Source organism: Lissotriton helveticus, chromosome 8 (assembly GCF_964261635.1).
Source record: "Lissotriton helveticus chromosome 8, aLisHel1.1, whole genome shotgun sequence".
Taxonomy (NCBI): domain Eukaryota; kingdom Metazoa; phylum Chordata; class Amphibia; order Caudata; family Salamandridae; genus Lissotriton; species Lissotriton helveticus.
In genome coordinates, this window is record NC_136069.1 from 483,763,967 (window position 1) to 483,785,120 (window position 21,154).

General features: G+C 45.3%; 1 protein-coding gene across 3 annotated transcripts in view; it reads left to right on the top strand.

The window, feature by feature from the left end:
- ELF1 (E74 like ETS transcription factor 1) overlaps positions 1-21,154 on the top strand; it is a 526,009-nt gene that overhangs the window by 29,737 nt on the left and 475,118 nt on the right. The window contains exon 1 of one of the 3 annotated variants that reach the window (XM_078657393.1): positions 5-153. The exons of 1 other annotated variant lie outside the window; for it this stretch is intronic. The gene's annotated coding sequence lies outside the window, so the exon portion shown is untranslated. Of the gene's footprint in view, positions 1-4; positions 154-21,154 lie in introns of those variants that run through there. One more of the 3 variants, XM_078657397.1, reaches the window with a different exon arrangement.

Genomic DNA, 21,154 nt, shown 5'->3' on the forward strand with positions numbered 1-21,154 from the left:
TGTTAGTTTGTTTCATGTATGACTCACAGACTGCACAGAAACCACTTCCCCAATCTGTAGGAGCCATTTTAACGGCAAACCAGCAACTAACTGCTCGTTTTTCACACGCAACCTGGCCTGGAACTGTGAGCAAACCGGTTTTTAATAACTGAGGTAAATATGTTTTCTGTGTTTTTTCATTGTTGTGTTTCGACGTGGTGAACTAAGCAGAGGACTGATGCTGAGGCTGTTGAAAAATATGGCTGTGGGTATTATGTGTCTTGGTTAATTTATGCTCTTGGTCACCTGTGCCGTACTGATGTAACCGCAGAAAACATATACTTTTAAGGGAATTATCTTTCGATCTTTCAAAGTGATTTTCGAAGCCCACGTGGATGCTGAAAAGTCAAAGAGAAATGCACTCATCTATGTTGTAGAGTATTTTGCGAGTACAGTAATACTGAGTGAGTTTTCTAAAAGGCTCTCTTTGCCAGTCTTTGAAACTATAAATTGAGGCCACTGATTAAAGGGTGTTGATGAAGCTCAAAATAAATGTAGGTACTTTTTCTATGAGTTGCCTTCTTTAATATGAAGCTAGTGCTAGCTGATGGCATCTGGGTTTATCTGTGTTGCTTGGCTTGGTTGCGGATTCAGATTTGAATTTTGTTTTTATTAATCGCTGTGCTCTTGTTGTTAAATTTTGGAATTAGGCATAATTAGATTATTTGAAGAGGTGCCCGAAGATTGCGATTTGAACCAATTGGCAAGAAACACAACGGTTACCTGATTTCAAGAAATATAATGTATTCATCTGGGCAAGTTGGAGTAACGACTTTTCCGCTGTTGGTTGGAGTGCATGAAAGCGCATTAAAATGGGCCATTGTAAACACTTCTTTTTTTTTTAAGAAGTGAGAACCACACTATCTTTGACAGGCAACAGTATTTCCACACTTCTGAACACCAAGGGATTTCAGATGAGCTTAAACTTGGAAGTTTTGTTAATTGTATTGTGAGGGTTATTTGTAATGTTTATTCATTATACTCATGTGCAGTGCAGGGGTGAGCAAAAGCAGGTAAAAGATTCATGCCCCTCCACGATTCAGCAAAATAACAGACACTAACAACTTTGCATGGGTGACTACATAGTGTTAAATGTTTACATCACAATATATAAGCACATTCTTTCATAATAAACGTCATCAAAGTAAAGTAAATAAAACATGATAATACTATAGAAGATGTTCATATTTACCAGTCATGCTTTTCATATTGTCCGTCTTGCTGGCAAAATGTAGTCCAAACACCGACATTTGTGGTTCGCCACTAATGTGGCACCCAATTCATTTGAATCCATTACTTTTACTTGCCATTAATTCAACTCCCTTACTTTGATCTAGACAATTATTTTAACTGCAATTACTTAGAAGAATAATGCCTTTTAAATGTGATTTAATTCATATCATTACAACTAAGTATTTGACATTTGCTAGAGCTAGTATAAAAGTGAAGGGGTAGAAGTAAAGGGAGCTCGATGTTAAGGTTTAGGGATGAGTGTTAGCAACATGGTGTCAAAGACATGGGCAAGTTATTGCCAGTGGTAAGAGTCCACGATAACAGGTGAAGAAAATGTGTAGAAGTAGAGTTACTGGTGGTCATTGTCCTGACATACATTCAAACATATATCCGTGGTTTGTCTATGAACAACCCAAGGGAAACTGTTGTCGATCAGCAGATACTTTTCATGAGACTCAACAAATAAACTGGTGGCCAAATATCGCGATGCATCAATGACGGCTTAAAGTGGTGAGGCCCAAAAGGCCTTACTGCAGTCATCGCACAGCAATCGGTTCTGCGTGTCAGCCATAGGTTGCTCTTTTCTTGCTTGCCTTCGAGCGGGATGGCTTCTCTGCTGGTGGGGGCTATTTTCAAATGCTCTCAGAGCTAGGATGTCAAATGTGAATTGGTAATAAATGAACCATGCTTCTCCAAGTATAACACACATATAGCAGTCATTTTCAAGCCATGGAAGTCTGTCTGACCACTTTCAACAGCCTTTCCTGCACAAAGTAAGAAAATGAAGGGAGATGCACTTTGTATGTTGTATTTTAACTTTTGTACTCAACACATTATCGAGTCTAAGACCGATTTGTAGCCCTGTTTTAGTGGAGCCGAAGTTTCAGTTTTTAAGTTAAGTGAAAATAAAATACATTGTGTGCAGCAGAACAGCAATGAAAGAATTGAAATGAAAGAAAAAGGCATTTGTAAAGCGCATGGTTACCCTAGAGCATCCCAGCGCTATCCGTAGCGCCCTTCAACTATGACAAATCAAGGAAAAAGGAAGGTTTTAAGATGTTTCCTAAAGGTCAGATAAATGGGTTCAAGCCGTATGTGGTCGGGCAGGCTATTCCAACTCTTGGCTGCGTTATATGAAAATTGGCGGCCTTCAGTTCGAGCTCTTTTGATCTTCGGTATTGAGATTAGGCCTTTTTTATTCGATCTGAGTGGCCTGCTTGTTTGGTAGGGTTGAATCATCGGGTGGATTAGTGTTGAACCCTTGCCATTAAGTGTTTTATGTGCAATGCACAATTAAATTGGATTCTCTCTAGCATTGGTAGCCAATGTAGAGGGCTGATTTTGTTGATAGGTGTCTCGGGATATTGAGTAGGAGGCGAGCGCACAATTCTGCACAATTTGCAGTCTTTTTATAGAGGTTTGAGGAGCACCTAGATAAAGGGCATTGGCGTAGTCGAGCCGCGATAAAATTAAGGCTTGGACTAATAGCCGTTTAGCCCCAAAAGGTAGCAGGGGGAGAATTCCTCTAATCATTCTCAGAAGACCGTAGCAGCTGGCTGCAACTTTTTGTGCTTGTTGCTTAAAGTTAAGGTTGACATCAAGCCAGACACCCAAGCTCTTGATCTGCTTTTTTGGCACCGGCGGCGTGCCCAAACAAGTGGGCCAATGAAGATATATATTCAATGGGACAGAATGACCTAGGAGCATAAGCTCGGTCTTTGTTCCATTAAGCTTTAAAAAGGAACTGTCCATCCACCTGGATCCCTTCTCAAGACATGAAGACAGACCAGTTCCTGCCTTATCAAGCTGATTAAGAGAGATCACTAGCTGGGTGTCTTCAGCGTACGTGATCATCTGTATCTCATCTGAAAATAGGGTTCCAGCCAGGGAGCTCATATAAACATTAAACATTGTTGGACTAAGAGAGGATCCCTGGGGGACTCCACATGTCAGAGGTATTTGCTTCAAGGAAAATACCTCTTCAAAGTCTGTGAAGACTCAATTTTCCAGAAAGGACTGTAATCATTTCAATGCTTTTTCGGTTATTACTACTTCCCTAAGTCTATGAATCATTAGTTGATGGTTCACCGTGTCGAAGGCTGCGCTAAGGTGCAAAAGAATAAAGGCTGGGCAGCCTCCGGCATCCAGGATTTTTCCTTGATCCTTCTATCACGACTAGGAGAGCAGTCTCCGCACCTTGTTGGGATCTGAACTCTGTCTGCGAAGAATGAACACAGTTGTTTTCTTCCAGAAATCTGGAGAGGGCAGAATTCACATGTTTTTCTGCTACTTTACTAATTCCCGGTAGCAGAGAGATGGGTCGGTAATTTGCCCAATCATCAGGGTTGAGATTTGTTTTTTTCAGAAGAGCTTTCACCCTAGCTTGTTTCTGTAGGGGAGGTACAATTCTTGTACGGAGTGAGGTGTTTATCACTTCACGTATTACTGGTTATACAGTCTCTGTAATGCACTTCTTGCTGTCCTTTCATGGTGCACAGGTGCTACACTCTGTTTTTTTCTATGAATAATTGAGTCTAAATAGATGCACTTGAGCCTTTGTCATGGTAAAGGTCTCTTTGGTTTCACTGCTTTTGGCTCTAAATGGAACCTGCGACGGACGTCTCAGGGATAAATAGTCTACTGGTGTGGTGGGGCTATATGTAAAGCTCAGGATGTATGTTTCTGCTTAACTTAGGCTGCTAGTAATTCATTAAAGCGATACAAAAGGGGATGATGGACGGAGCGTTTGAGCAAATCAAACACTCACCCCCAGTCAACTAATCTGGATTTAATCCATCACCATTCTTTAGCTCATTCCGCCACCCCAGTTCAGACATGGCCATATGCAAATCAGTCTGACCCTGTGCCTCATGGGAACAGTCCAGCCCGAACTGCCAAGCCATGTCTTTCCTGGACCGAAAACTAGCATCCTGGGACCGGTTTCGGGTTCATAACCCTCATCAGCCTGGCTACCTTGAATTCAGTGGCAAAGTGAGCAAGGGACTCACGTCTGAGCATACCCTGCCAACTTAGTAATTCATTAAAGGGCATGTAGTTGTGTGAGTATTGGATGTTTCAAATCTTGCATTAGAAACATGCAGCCTCGGTGAACTAGGAAAATCTCCACCCCCATGGAACGCAGACAGGTTAATTGTACTTGTGTGGTCACCAGCAGCCCCAGGGTACCCAAGGGAAGAGGTATATGTGCCATAAGGGTGCTTACCTAACTCAGAAAGCAGACAGAACTGTGTGCTTGCCTTGTCGGAGACCGATATGCTAATTATGCTGCAGTGGGCACCCAGAGGATGCTGGCAGTCTGTGACGTCTGTGGTGAGGATAGGTAGGTGGACAGCATGAAGTCTGTTTTTTGGAGCAGTTATCACTAGTTGAAAATCTAGGTCCTACAGTGATCACCAGACCCTGGGTACTTGCGTGGTTAGTAGCAGGCAGTCTGAGGGTACTGTAGTGACTGAAGGATCCGTAGGATGCAGGCAACGAGCACATGGATGTCATTTGCACACATCCCAAATTAGTGACCTATTGAAGAACAATTGAGAATTTGGAGTGGTACTTTTTGTAAAGTTTGTTGGGGGTGCACTGCTTTTTGACGGAAAGGTAGGAAATCATGTTAATATTGTGCTCATTAAGTTCAAACTCCTGGCAATGGTTGGCTAGATATGGTTTACAATTTGTTTATAGTAATTTTCTTAATGCGGTTCGGGAAAGGAGTAGGGGAAAAACATTTAACATGACAAAAGTCTGGCCAGGTTTGGCAACTTAATCAAACTCTGAAATTATTGGTCCAAAATACAACCCTCCTGAGCAGGGCTAAAGTGGAAACCAAACCTAGCCCCATCAAACATGTTCGAACCAGCCCCATGCTGCAGGAAAACACAAGTAGCAGGGTAGTTGGTGATGGAAGCCCATTCTGTCTTAAAAGCAGCACTCTTCCCTGCAGCCCACTGGGAAAATGTCTGAGTGCAGGAATGGCCGGTCTGTTCTTTTTTATGAGGCTTTACCGCCAAAGTCTCCAGAAAAAGAAGCTGTACCACAAGGCAGCATTAAACCCAGCATGGGTCTTCATTATGCTGAATATTACATCCACCCTTCAACCTCTTCTTCTTCTACAACACAGAAAGACCTTGCATGGATGCCTTAATGTGTCTCTTTTGCCTACCTTTCAGAGTCTTTTCATTTTCACTGTTGCCATGGAGTGTGAAGATCTGTGCAGCTTGAGCCTGGGTGAACATGTGCACCGTGCCATTGTATTTACCATGGATGATGATGATAAAATTAGTCATAGAGCGTCTGATTACTTTAAGTGTTCTTCTGGCTCATAACTTGCCTGGATACCATTTGGAGGCTGGGATGTATGTCGTTACTACGCATGCTTTTACAACGCATGCCTTTACCACGCAACATTTACAATGCAAGTCGTTACAACGACTTGCATTGGGGGGCGCTGGATAGTGAATAGTTTAATTTACTATTCCAACTCCAGTCCCCGTGGATAGTAGGGAAGGTTTTGGATTGTAAATTAAACTATTCCCTATCCTACAGCGCCCCCCCAGCGCAAGTCGTAGTAAAAGTTGCGTGGTAAAGGTAGTGCGTGGTAAAAGTTGCGTTGTAAACGCTGTTTACCGGAGGCTGTTGCAGTGCCAGAATACCACTGTTAATGTTTTGCAGTTTATTCCTTCTCAGTTGAGTTTTCCTACTAATTCTGGAAATAGGAGGAATGTATGGTAACCTACAGTCCACTCTACTTTCTTATTAGCTGTGCATAATGTTACCTCTCTCGTGCACAGTACCCTAGAATCCCACAATAGCGTCTGTGGAATTGTCGATCAGCTGCAGTTTTGTTTGTACAGCTATTGTAGCTGAGGAAGCTGTAAGTAGATCAAAGCATTTATCAATCCCTGGACGGTGTTCCTCAAATATCCAGCAGCTAGCACTTCAAAGAAGATGGAGATTAGTGACTCTAGCATTGTTTTCCAAATGTTCCACTATCCATTCACGGTAAACAATTAAGTTTGCTGCATGACTCCTGAAATCCCTTACATGTTTTCTGAGATGCTTGCAAGTCTGTGACTCTGGTCTCTATATATTCCACCATACTTAACGCCCCTTGAGCTTCTTGCCTGATTTTCTTCAGACTGAGCTGCATGGCCTCAAGCAGAACCTCCATTCAAGTAGATTTCTTAACTTCGAGTAGTATTTTTCAACTCTCATCAGGTCTCTATCAGGAAGGTTTCATGCTGCGCTTCGGCTCCATGGTCTTCAGCTCCTGCAGCTTTTCCTACGGTGTTTCTAAAAGGAGACAGTGTTGGGCTGAAACGGTCTCCAACTTTTTCTGCCGTAAGAGCTACAGATGTTCAATGAACATCATCCCGAGCTACTATTAGTAGAGTTTTATTACTGACCACATCAGAAAAGATTATATTAGTGATCACCATATGCAAGTTTTCCAGTAGTGATCACATCTGTACCTCCGGCACTGTTCCCAGCAGTAATGTAAAAATATCTTTGTCATTCTGGAATGCCTCTACGTGGGTAATTCATAACTGCCATAGCTGCAATGTCCCTGGCTCCAAGTTAATATTAGTAATAAGCTTCCCCAAACTTCAGCTGAGTTTTGAAAATACACACATTTTCTTCTCAAATAAACACTTTTCAATTTTGATATACCTATATTTCTTTCAGCCAAGCTAAAGTGTCTCATTTATTAGGCTGGGCTACCTACAGGAGACCTAATTGTGGGTAGCTGGAGAACTACCAGTAGCTCACAAGCATCTTGTTTGGATTCATTGTTGTATGTTGGAGACCTGTCCTTGTGCAGCTCAAGAAATGGGGAATGTGACGGAGCTCCACAGAAATGTGGCTATTTTGGAGCTTCGTCCTGTTCCTTAAGAGATACTCCTGGTAGGCTTGCTCCCTCAGTGCAGTTTAGTGCGGCTATTTACGCTGCACTCTTTTTAAAGTTCATAACCTGCCATTGCCCCTAGACTGTCCTCCTGTTGGTGTGCAAGAGGCATAGCCCAGGCCCACATACTCAGGGGGTCTTCTCTTCAGGGTGCCACCCATTCTTCCTCAGGTCTATAAAAATATGTGAGTGTCAGGTGCCTGTCACCCATATTCTGCAGGAGGGCCCCATCATTTTGCCTTACACCACTGGTGTGGATTGATGTGAAAGTTGTAACTTCACGCAGAGGAGCTGTATCGGGTGAGCTGCTCGTTGCTGCCTGTGTGTCACTGAAAATGAGCAGGATGAAGGGCTAACACAGCATCAGGCAACCACTCTTTGCCATAAACCACATAAGTGTCTCCTTCCCCAGAATTCAGAAGCTTAGCCCACTGGAAACGTATTAGGAATTGGTTTTATGTGGAAGAGATTCCTCCTAATAGCACTTATATGGGTTATTAACCTAATCTGTGGTTCTGAGTCAATGTACATTTGTAGAGGGCTTTTAATCTTAATTTTCTATTAACATATATATTTTTGATTGAATTTATGCCCACATATACTATGCTAGTGACAGGCGTCTTATGCGTCCTTCCTACAACTTCAATCATGACCTACTGAATATTTCTCAAATGGTGTAGCCAGCAGGCAACCGAACCGGCACGTTTTTGTAGCAAGAAATCTTGTAACTCTGAAGTTTCTTTACAATGCAATCAAATGTGGAGAATGTAAGCAGTTTTTGCAAGGTGTGCACAAATTCAAGGAATTGCAATGGGGTTGTTGAGTTTTTCATAATTTTGGTGGCAAACGCATGCCGATCTTCCTGCCCTATCTGTTTGTCTGTCTGTCTTTACATATGGAAAAGCACTGCTAATAATCAAGAGTCCTCGTCATTGTGATTTTATCTCACTGCGTAGATGTAGATCCTTGCAACGTGATATAGCTTAAATACTATAAAAAATATCATGACTTTAATTATATGCAGATGTGCAGAGTATAATATGCTATCGATCACCGTTGTTGAGGGTGATGTGGGTCATCACCCTCTCGACACTTCACCTGTTGTCATGCCCTCTACCCACACTGAACAATGGCAATAAAGTAATACATATCATATTACACTCTGCCGATGTACATACATATTATATATACTTACATAGATACTCCTTAAAATCCATAAAACAAACTGACTCCCTGGCAGGGGAAGGCTCAATCTTAAAAAGACTGATGAGCTCTGAGTTTTGCCTAGGGAGAACATTGCAGCTTAGTGGAGGTTCTGTGCTAAAAGTGAAAGATTACCATTAATCAGAACAATTCCCATGAACACAGTGTGCTGTGTTTTAGGAACTGTTGATAACTTGTGGGTGGAGCTGCCTACGATTGTCACGTTGTGCTTGTTTTGCAGGATATGTTGGTGTGTGCGGCATTTAGCTCGTTTTCACTCTTCCTCTTTTTTACTGGCACAACATTTTGTTCAACTGTGCCCTCCATTTCAGAGACATACCCCTAGACAGCATTAAATCATAATCTACGTAGAACTGCACAACTACCGTAAAGTTTCTGGCTTTTAGAATACCCTAAAAAAAAAAGTGTGTATGCACTGAAATCTATTTCAATCATAGATCTCTTTTACTGCTCCCGCCTACTTATATCTGTACACTGAACATTACACAGTAGTATATTCTGCACATATTACAATAGTGCATGCAACTATTTTTTTATTTTTACCTTCCTTGAAAATATTTGTTCTTTTTTTGACATCCCTACTCTCTACTTCAGCATTTTAACACAATGGCCCTGATTATGAGTGGGTCGGTGCTTTCAGATCCTTGTGCAAACCTCTTTGTACCAGGGGTTGGACTTCCGAGTCGGGTGGTATTTAACACACCCAGTAACTTTATTGCATTAAATACCTCATCCTTCGTTAAATTTCGACAGATCAGACCTGTTGGAATTTAACTGGGGTAAAGTGTACGGTAAGGTACTGTTTATCTCACCCGATAAATAACATATCCGTGGTATCTTATTTGTCAGGTGCACCTAATACTCTGATGAACTCGGAATCCGGGCCTATGTGTAGTTGGGCTCATTCCTTTGGTTTTTTTTTTACTCCACCCCTGATTGCTTCCCTGCCCACACAGCTCCTCTAGGGATAGCCATATTTCTTCCCTTAACCCTAAAGAAGAGACTGGGAAATCCACCATTCCTTCAGATTTTCTATAGTCCTAAATTTCATCTGTGGATTGACTGGAGAACCTGAGTCTGCGAATTAGGATATGGTGTTTATGCAGACAGGAGGCACTTTACCACAGCTGCTTTGAACTTGGGGTTGCAACTGTTTTTTAGGTTTCGCCTGGCGTTCACTGCGCAGGCGAAATTTTTTGTTTTCCAGTACTGTGGCTTTAACCCGCCTCTCTCTTCCATTGGCTAGCTCCATAAATGCAGGCTAGCCATTGGGAGAGAGATGTGTCAATCATTGTGGGAGCAGATTAGTGGGCGTTTCTGTGTTTTTTTTAAGCTCCGCCGCCTTTCTCCGTCATGCAGCGGTGGGCGTTTTTTTTCTTCCAAGTTTTGTTTTTGTCATTCCTCCGAAGATGGCGCCCGGGCAGTAGCTTACTTGCGAAGCTCCGCAGTGCCGTCTTGATCCAGCAGACGTAGCTGCTCCGGGATGCCGGTTTGAAACTTTCGAGTTCGTATATTCCTCCTGTAATGTACCTTTTGCTACCTCGTGTCCCGAGCCTTCCAAATGGTTTTGCAGGCGCAGCCAATCTCATGCAAAATATCTCGATTTCCCACTAGTCCCGGGTATACTTACCCCCCCCCCCCCCTATCGGGAAATGAAATTACAGGAGCTGATTTTTGTTTCCAATTATTTGGGTAATGACTCAAGCGATGGGACTTGACTGGTCAGACAATTCACTCCCAGGCTCTATCGTCAATCTCCAGCCACTCTCGTGTTCCCAAGTCCGCCATTGTCCCAGCCCTCCACCGTCCTGTCGCATACACACCTCCCCCACCTCCCCGTGGGATATCAGGTCAGCCAGGGAGCAGACCGAACAGGAGCGAGTCGGGTGTGGTTGATCTAATAGGGGTGAGGGGTTGGTCGGGCAGGGGGCTGTTGACAAATTCGGTAGAGAGCACACTGTGAAAGATTGGCATCTAGGCGCTTGTTGTAGCTGAGCCTGCGATATCGGTCCGACAGAAAAGCTCATGAAATGCCCTTGGAAACATGCCCTGTGCACCCATCGCCCCTGGGGTCAGTGCTTTTAGAACATGTTAATTTGTGCGCACGCGATGCTAGACGTGGACTCCATTGGCCAGGGCACGGTAGGATAATGTTCGACACCGTACTGACCAAGCACCCCCACCTGCAGCAGTCCAGTCACCTCCCGCGCGTGGCACAGAGCTGGACTGGCCACAGTGGACGATAGCTTGGTGGGTGAATGCGCCTCCTGTACAGATTCATGTGCAGCTTGCTTGTCACGGGTTTAAATCCCAGTGTACTAGCCTGGAAAGTTGACGCGCCTCCTACAGCCATTTGTGGATGATTTACAGGCTCTTGGCTTAAATTCCGCCACGATAGCTGAGATAGTCAATGCGCCTGCTGCAGAGCTGTGTGTGTAATCGACAGATCCCAGGTTCCAACCGCAGCAAGATAGCACAGAAGGTTAATGCGCCTTGATCCGTGATCTGCGCGTGACCGTGCTCCTGTATTCTGGGACAGAGCGTGACACTGCCCTCTAAACGGGGGGGCGCCGCCGCAATTATGGGTCCAGTCCGATGAAAGTCTCGAGGCCCCCAGGAGTCGCGGCCCCGCCCAGCCCATATCCATCCGTGCCTTAAGCAGCAGGGCGGCATATCGCGCTACACCTCGGGGTCCTTTGTTTTGTTGTGGGTCTAGGGTGTACAGTAAAGGTATTCAAGCCTGTGCTACTGAGACCCACCCCTGGCTGCACCCAGGAGCCGTGCTGATGCCGTACCGGCGACTCCAGCCTCAAACTGAAGGCTCTTTATGAGCCACCCACCCTTCGTCACCATAATCTCCAGGTAACACTGTCATGCTCCGCTGCTGCGTTCATGACCACGGGCAGCCCATCACACGCACCACGCGTGCCCCACGTCGTCCTGCTCTATGGCCTGAAGCAAGCTGTCTCGCTCTCACACTCTCAGTGCCACTGCCAATGGCAGGCTGTCCGTGCCGGGTTGGGTCAGATCTGGCCAGGCTTTGGATTTCTCTAGCGGACACTTCGTATCTGCTCTCACCCTTGTGCATTAAGTCACCACGGGGTCAACGAGTTGTCCAAAACCCCAGACAGGAGCTTCCTGGCTGCCGCACAGTGAAAGCACGACCACTGTCACCCTAGTGAGCTCTACTCCTCGACGCTAGCGCCCTGAGGCCCGAGTATAGCGCGTGTCCGTGGACCGACAACACGCTATGTGGTTGGATCAGGCAAGCGGCCCTTCGCTGGCCTCCAGATAACGCACCTGCGCCCTGGTGACCATGGGCGCAAACAATACTGTATGACTTTGTGCCGAGAGAGTCACTGTCATTCTGTTGCAGGAAAGGAAAGAGCTTCTGGAATTGAAACACTTGACCTATGTCTACGTTCACATCTCTGCCTGAGGTGTAATATTAGCTCACTCAGTGTTCTCTCCGTGGCTGGCTCATATTACCTATTGGATACACAGAATGGTAAACAACCCATTGAGCTTTGCCACAGAGTTTGGAAACAGTGACCTACTGGGTTACTTACAACACACATGCACTACACTGCACATCTCTGCAGTTTGTGCAGTCACGCACTGAGCTTTCTATCTAGGATTAGGACCTGTGGCCTCTCGAATACGCAACAATCTGTAGTAGGTATATTACCCAACTGAGCTATCTCGCTGGGCCATTCTTCTACGCCTGTTCATTGTCCTTCTCTTGCTACGTCTTCCTTGGCATGTTTTTTCTCTCCTTCCACGATATATGTTCTTTGTGAACAGTTTCACGGAAGCGGTTTATTGCGTTCTTGTTAAGAGTAATACATAGTGCTGTATTGTGCGCAGATCTAGAGAAGGAAAACACTGGGGCTACTATTACAGTATCCTCACAATTACTGAGCGCAGGGGGCCTGCCTCTCAGAAGTATGATTGTGGAGAAAGTACCAGAGGAAGTGCCATGTCACTGTCCGTTCTAGGCTTCCTTTGTAGTCTCAGCTCTGTTTCACCACTTGACCAAACCATGTGATCATGGGCCAATCACTATATTTCACCATGTCCCAGTGTTGGTTTTTAAAAGAAGGGTTTCCTTGAAACCAGCACCCTGTACCATTATACTACTGAATATTATGTGTTTATACATTCGATTGTTAACCCTATGTCATATAGACCATGACATAGGATCAGCTGTTTGGCATTAAAATGAGACCTGGATTGCTGAGCAGCTGTAAGAATCTTTACGCAAAAGAAACATAGTAACTCACATTACCTGCTAAATCAATGTTTTTGGGGCTCCATGGTCTAAGGTGCTTGAAAGAGGCGGCCTCGTGATGCAGGGTGTTTACCTCAGCACCCAGTGATGGACACCCGAGCACACGGTAGCAAATGAGCTGTCAGCGCCTCAACGGTGCCTCGGATGCTTCTTCACAAGTAAATTGGCTCTTGGAATTATACTCTGGGGCTCTGTGTATGCGTGTGTGGCTGTGTGTGGCTGTGTGTGTGGCTGTGTGTGTGGCTGTGTGTGTGGCTGTGTGTGTGGCTGTGTGTGTGGCTGTGTGTGTGGCTGCGTGTGTGGCTGTGTGTGGCTGTGGCTCTGTGTGTGTGTGGCTGTGTGTGGCTGTGGCTCTGTGTGTGTGTGGCTCTGTGTGAGGCTTTGTGTGTGTGTGTGGGGCTATGTGTGTGTGTGTTGCTCTGTGTGTGTGTGTGGCTCTGTGTGTGTGCAAATGCAATAGGTCTCCCATTTGCAGAGATTAAGCTATTGGCATTGTAAATGACAATGCCATTTATTTATCTGTTTTAAAAACCAACACAAATAAAAATGTCATTTACAATGCCAAAAGCTCTAACTTTTGCAAAGGCGAGACCGTTGCATTGTAAATGCTTGTTTAATCGTGCCCTGAGTGTTTTGTCAATAATGGGAGAGAGTCTGTCAAGCCATTCGGTAAATGCGTGAGACTGGCACTCTGGGTTCTTCCTCGAGGCATTGCAAAACAGTATTTATTGTAACAATTGCTTGGAATATGTCAACCGTTTGGATAATGTTTCCATCTTGGAAAAATACCCATATGAGGCAAAAAAGATGACAATATTGATCTCTGGCATGTCCATACAGGGAAGAGAAGGGTGTTGGTTGGTGCGGCTTGTATGTTAGGGTGATTGTTAGGGAATTTCCAGAGAGGTCATCCATTTATATTGCTGAGGGTATATAGCACCACAATGTAGCGCTTGTAACTTAAACTGTGTAGACGCTGCGCGGAGTGACCATAGCATCCAGTGAGTGGTCAGGGAGGCTGTTCATGGGTGTGCAGAAAAGTGAGAGCTTAGGAGTGTGTTATCTGTGTGTATTAAGTGCCATTGTGTACACACTCTCACATAAACACACTGCTGTTATGAAAAGCGATCATGCATTTTTGACACAGAGTATCTAATGAAAGGGAGGGACGCGCAACTGTGTGGTCAGTTTGCGAAGAGTCAAACGACCTCTTCCCGCTCATGCCCACTTTCTGTCGTGTTAAATCAGTTTTTAGTTTGTGTTGTATTTGAATAGCCCTCCAGCTTCTTTCAGTAGAAAGAAAAGAAGGGTTATATGAACGAGCACTGTGATGTCAGAGCGGGAGGACCTTATAACACCACTCTTCCTCTATGCCAGAACACTGTGGCATGTAGGGTTCCTAGAACACTTCCTTTCAGAGGATCCCACTTCCACCTTCCTGGTGTTTCCTTTAAGTGCGTTCTGGGATATGCAGTTTGGTTTTCTTGAACTGAAGCCACTGTACTAACACAGCTGGAAAATATGATGTGTAAAAGGAAAGCCCAGGACTGGAACAGTGTGTCCCGTTGACGTGGATTCTGGCAATCCTGTCTGAGTTCTCTTCAGCTATAAACATATGACAAGTATCAGTCACTCTGCTCTGGCATTCTATGAAGCCATTCACGAACTACATCTCAGCGCCTGTGTATTCTGAAGAGTCCTTTTCCATCAGAAGTCACGACGCAAAAGAAAAGAGCTGCTTAAATTAGCTGCTGGGAAAGAGGAGAAACCGTTTTACAAAGTCAATGACTGATCGACGGATTGCTTTTAAATGTTTTTAAAACGACTAAGAGCTCAGAGAATGAGTTGTCAGAGTTACACCAATTTCAAGAGTTTTTTTCCTGTACCGTAGCTGCAAACCAAGGCTAGAGTGTAAAAAAAACATACTAGAAAATATGGTAAATGGATACACATTTGCTGAGTATCTTGGTGGCAAGAAAAGTCCCTTCGAAATCTTGAGATGTGATAATCAGCCCTGCCCACCACCTGGAGACCCTGCTAACAGGCCCTATTTGTCACTTTAAAAGCATAATACATGGCAGCAGTTCTTTTGGGGACCTGTCATAGAGACCGCCGCATCTTGGAGACCCCGCTGATGCAGATCACAACGGTCTCCCATCTTAGTCTTACCGTCAGCTCCGACTACAGCTCAGGGGAGCAAGGTTCTCCTTCCCAGGAAGTTTCTCGCAACTCCGGAGGAAATAATTGTATACCCTAACAAATGGGTGGCAATGTATGTAGATCCATGACGGTCAGATCCAAGACATATTTTCAGAATAACCAGTGACTATCTAATTGAGCTTCTTTTAGGTTCGCAAAGGTACTTCATGTGGCTTTCCTACCAATCCGGCATGTAGAATGTATATGAAAGCCTCTGCTCTGGACGTCCACAGCCTCAAGCTGTGGTTCTTGGCGCACCCGCAGCCACACCCCATCAGACTGGAGGCAAAAAAGTGCAAATAAGAAAACAAGTCAACGGGTTTCTTCATGTACGCATCCAAGATCTGGAACGTTATTGTATCCATCAGTACCATACATGCCCTTCTGCAGTTTAGGAAAGGGTTGAAGACTCGCCCCTTTAAATAACACTGCATTCCAATGCAGTAAATAGTCCACCTCCCCTCTCAGAATCCTCCAGCTTCCTGTCTGGATTTGTTCTCTGATTATATGTCTTCATTCAATCCTACACAGTACTCTGCTGCCTTTCAGCTAGTTTCCCACTATATAAATACACATTGATCGAACATTTTAGACCTATGTTGGACACCCTTGATTTATGCACTTGACACCCACACTAAACATGTCTGCCTTAGCAGGTTTCTGTAATAGAGGGGTTACACTTCAGCCGCAGCCTTGGGGAGGCAGGCACGATATTTGGAGCTGCAGCCTTGAAAGTAAGGTGGGGCACATTATAGCACAATGCAGGATGTTTTAAGGCAAATTAGACAAATACTAAATACAAAAATAAGCTACCTCACAGTGTTTATCTTACAAATTACACACTAGCTTTTGTCTGAGTACGTGTCCCAGCCCAGGTGATAAAATAAAATGAATTGTAACACGGGGTGACACTACAAGCACATTCTTTTCTTAATGCAAATGTATTGTTTGGGTGCAGTTGGTCGTGCAGAATGCATGCCCCTCCCCTTCATGGGTCTATGCTCATTGCTCTACCTCTTTGTGCGAGTGATATTATGATTTGCCTAACCAGAACTGACAGATAACTTGGTTGACATAATCACAAATTGTGCATGGATGTTCAAAACTGCAGTCAAAATATTATTTTGCTGCTGGGGTGCTCTCTGTTCTCTTTGAAATGTGCCTTTTTTTAGGCCTTTCTTTGTTATTTGGCATAACATTAATTGTGGTACCCTAAGGCTACTGCCTTAATTCACCTTGTGGAGGTGGTGGCCTTGACTTCATATTGAGTGAGGACCTACTGTTGACATACTTTAATGTTTCTAGGAGTACAAATGCCACTAGGCTCCTTAAATGAAAAAAATATTTTACCTGTGTAAAGGTGCTTCTTTAAAAGTGGAGTGGCCCGGCAGCACATGGTAGCTGCTAGACCCTCCCAAAATCTATATATATTTTTAATAACTGTGAAGGCAAGGAGAAGCAACGAAGTAGCGAGTAGTGGGGGAGGTAATGGAGAGAGGAGTAACCAGCGGGGAAAGCAATGCACTAGGGGCAGAATAATTTTAAAAACAGTATAAACAAGCATTTACAATGCAACGGTTTCGCCTTTGGAAAACTTTGAGCTATTGGCATTGTAAATGACAAAATTTGTATTTATGTGTTGGTTTTGAAAACAGATAAATAAATGGCATTGTCATTTACAATGGCAATAGCTCTAACTTTTCCAAAGGCGTGCCTTTAGCCAACAATTTGTGCAGAGTGATACATGCAGGCACGGGGTAAAAGATGATAGGGAAATAACGGAATGGGACTCTTCCCAGTAACATTGCAGGTTTACGTATTGGCATGGGGTTTTGTGGCTAGGTTAGCATGTTTGAACAGGAATCAGACTATCACAAGCAAAAGGGGCCGAGAAGATATTCCATGACCAGCAGGATCAAGCGCTTAGTCTAGTAAGGCAGTGAAGTTCTTGAGAGCTTGTAAACCAAAGTGGGGGCCGAGGCAGTCAGTAAGGCACAGCAGCTGTAACAAAGTGCATGGGAGTCATGAATGTATGGCCACTAATGTCAGGGTAGGAAGAAAGAGGAGCTAAAAATCTTCAAATGAAGAACGGTTTATCTTATTAAGTGGTTTTCCAGGTGGCGTAATATAGGGTGGCCCTTTTTGAGGAAGTGATGCAACACTGCATATCAGAAGGGTTCCACCGGAGAAAATTGGAAGGTATACAGCTTGCAGGCAAGAACATAGGAAATCCAGCAACCTTGCAGAAAGTCACAGTGTTTGGCTCTATAGTGTCGGCTTATGCTTTTTCTGTGTACAGATAACGAATCAAATCATCCTGTTAGGGCAATGTAGACAGTTGTCACTTCTGCAATATCCATGCATTTGTTGGGAAATAAATGCATGACTTCTGTGCCAACAACATAACTTGTGTTTTCCATTTTGCTTCTCTCATGTCGGCCTCTAAAAGGAAGGTAGGACTGGGGAAGTAGTCAGTCACATAACAGCCAAGTGTCTCCATGTACATACCGTGTGTAGTGGTAACCAAGCCCTGGTTTCTCTGTACAAAAGCACTTTTCATGCGGAGACTTTGAAGCACAATCGTATTATGGAAAAAGCAAACCTGCAAGTTCCACTAGACATGCTGCTGGTAGAAAAGCACGAACTGGCTGAAGGTGTCACCCAAGACATGGGACAACTTGGAGGCTCCACAGAAATGTGTCAGGATCGTCTCCGGAAGGTAGGCAGAGTATGAAGAGCGCAAATCAAAAGGTGAAAGGATGGAGAAACAGTACCTGTGAATTACACACCAAGTCCACCAGTAAAAGGACAGTAGGAATGGGTAAAGTTAGTCACATGAGAGACTTTGCTCGTAAAGTCAGATTCACTGTCCGAAACTGAAGCTTAAAGGTGGAGTTTAAAGCTGAATGGCGAAGATGGGCAGTAATATTGATGGGAGAGAAGGGGTGCATATTGTTCCAGCACATGCCCTATGAAACACGGCCAGAAGATATATCGATAGAACAATCTGTAGGTTTACCTTAAAAGGGTGAATGTACTTAATGAAACTTAGCCCCAACCCTCAAGTAAGGGGTGTCCGTCACCCAGGTGTTGACTGGCAGAGTGTCTTTATTTCGTTAGATAGCTCAGCTGGCTGAGTGCTTCCAATGGATTTCCGTTAACAGGCAGAGCCTGGAGTTTTCATGTCAACTAGAGGCTGGAGATTTGAATATCTGCAGCGCCGACACAAGGTTTCATCTGTCTGTGTTTTTACTTACCGCCTGGGGTTCTACATGAAGATCTTTTGCATGAATAAATAACGGGAGGCAGATTTTATGCGCTAGAAAAGTATTGAAAAACATCCTTTAACAATAAGTAAAAACGTATACTGTTAAGAGGCTGAGACTCCGATAATATACAGCCCTAGGTCGGTGATGGTCTTGTAAAAACCTCAGGCCAAACACTGCCAGTGTAATAAAACAGACCGCAGCTGTAGAATCTGCCCAGGGCAGTTGCCTACCACCGTCCAGAGGATGACTCCCAACCACAAACCAAGCAGCACTTAATTAATTAGGCACTGAAATGCCCTGTGAGCCAGCAGGTCAGATGTCAAACTTGCTAAGTGAGGTCAGGCACGTGTCGCAGTAACGCACACCAATGACCCCCGGGTCAGCCGAGAAGCACAGGTCATCAGGAAGGAAAAAGAGAGTAAAGTAAAATATCCCACTTGCGAGGCACGGCAGGGTGAGGTAGCACCTGCAGGCACGGCCAATCGCTTTCTTGAAATGTACACAGAAAGCATTTTTCTGCACACAGGGGACCTGGGGGATTGTGGGGAGCATACATACCGATTCTGCAGGTCTGTGGGCCTAGTTAGGAAAGATGATTCTGCGTGGCGACTGGGGACGTCTGGGTGTGAGCAACTTTAAGCAGCTGGCATGGTTGTGCGTGGCTGGTGTTGTGGGAGGTTGACGTGGCTGATTCTGGGCAACTGGTTGAGAGTGCCCTTCTGATAGGCAAATGAGCGCGAGTGGCTGTTTAAGGACGTCTGGTTGTGCATTTCCCTGCTAACAATTGCCGTTGGTGAGCACGCTGCAGCCTAGAATTTCCACTAAATACCACACAAATAAATTTGCAGGACCAGTGCACATAATAGTTTGTCTGTCACATAGTAACACGGGGGCTCCACTGTAGCAGTAGCGAACATAAATAAGGCTTTCTGATCGGATGGCATGTAATAGGCTTAACAAAAATTGCAACGCAAGGCCAAAGTGCCTTGTACCTGGCACAGGCTGCAACCGCTCGCTGTCTCCAAGGGTGTGTGTCGGGCAAGCACAATGAAAGGAGCCCAGTTAACCAAAGTGCAGTACGTCACGGGTCCGTTGATATGGAAGGGCAGTACAGAGCAACATCACACTACGTCTGACACAGGCATCCAGCCAATCAGGCAAGGACGGTGCTTTAAGTAGGATGAAAAAACGTGGGGGGTTCAAAGGGGCGTCGTCAATGTAATTAAGGGCGTGTCATAAAACACGCAAGCTAAAAATGTGTGCTTAGCATACATAGTGTGCCGCCCGACTTGTAGTTTGCTGCTTGTCATTGCATCCAAATATGATACAACACGTAAAATCCTACCTACAACAACTCAGGAGCATTTCGTTTTCGCGATGGTTGTTAGCTGAATAAGATAAATAAGCAGCAACTATGGCTGGTTTATAATATTGAAAAAGCTTCCACTTACAGCCCTGGTGACACCACGACAATGTTGCTGCTCCACACTTTCAAAAAGAGAAGGGAAATACAGAGAGAAAATGACTCTCTTTAAAAGGGTTTCCCTTCCCCTAGAACGCTAACCTGGCATGACGTACCTTCTCCAGAAGTGAGTTGTGAGCACGCGCACATGGATGTGCCTGCTGTCACTGAAGTCTGGGGAAAAACGGACGCCTGTGCCAGGGCACAAAACAGAGCCCGATAGAGGCCCGTTTCGAGGCCTCCTTTAAAAAACTTCCGGTGCGCAGCACCGGTGATACCCGGCCCGCTTAAAGCCCTGGGCATGGACATGTGGGGCAGGCTGCCAGCACGAGTCGGGCACCGTAGACCTGCACGCACCTCATTAAAGATTCCCGCCCCAAAGTAGGGTTACAGACCCGTGGAAGGAGGGTGTGAGGGACAGTTGCGCACCATGGCAGGGGCAGCGCATCAGCAGACCATAAAGTGCTGAGCAGAGGGGGTCAGATAGATGGCGCCAGCAGCTCCGACACAACGTGCAACAACAAAGCTTAATGTACGAAGAGGCAGTCAGGAACAGTAGAAAGTACCTGGGCTCCGAAAGACCAGGGCACCACAGCAACTACGTCTGTAGAACTCATTCAGGGGAGGAAATATTCAGAAAACACAAAAACGCACAGCTTTAAGTGCTAAAATTAGGCCGACCGTGGGACGGCGCTTCTGTCGTTGCAGAGACTAAAAACAAGTCTGTGTCAGTATATTTACCAGAAAGAGACGCATATTAATGTGTGATTCATATAATGGGAACAAAGCGATCCCGAGCCATGGCTGCACGCCGAATCCACAAAAAGGCAGAGAAGCCTTGCTAAAGAACACCTCAAAGGGCAGCGGGGCCTAGCGGAGGATCTCGGGAAGATCCAAGTAAGAAGAGCCTCACCGAGCTGAACCTCAAATGGTAGGGGATCTAGCTGGTAATCACGCCGGGGGCATTAAAAAGAAAAGTAAAAAAAAAAAAAGAAAACTTACCTGACTGCCGACTTCAGAGTCTCTCTCTTGCCTGTTTTCGCTGATGGGCACAGCTGACTCGAGTTGCACGAACGGGAGGGGGGCGGGAGAGAACACGGACGACGGGAGGGGGGCGGGAGAGAACACGGACGACGGGAGGGGACACGGACGACGGGAGGGGGGCGGGAGAGCACACGGACGGCGGGAGAGGACACGGACGACGGGAGGGGGGCGGGAGAGGACATGGACGGCGGGAAAGGGGAGGGAACAGGAAAAAACGTAACTCCGCCCTGGGAAAAAATGTCGGGAACGCCCCCGAATCTGGTCCGGCCTTGACGGACAGATCCGGCACTCAATGGCTAGCCTCCATTTATGGAGCTAGCCAATGAGAGCCGGGGGACGTTCCCGAAGTGCTTATTGGGGACATAGGATTTCACCTGCGCTGAAAGGCTGCGCAGCAGCCTTCGGCAGGCGAAACCCAAAAAGCCAAGGAGGAAGAAGCAAGACAGGATGGAGGAAAGAGAAATCGACATGAA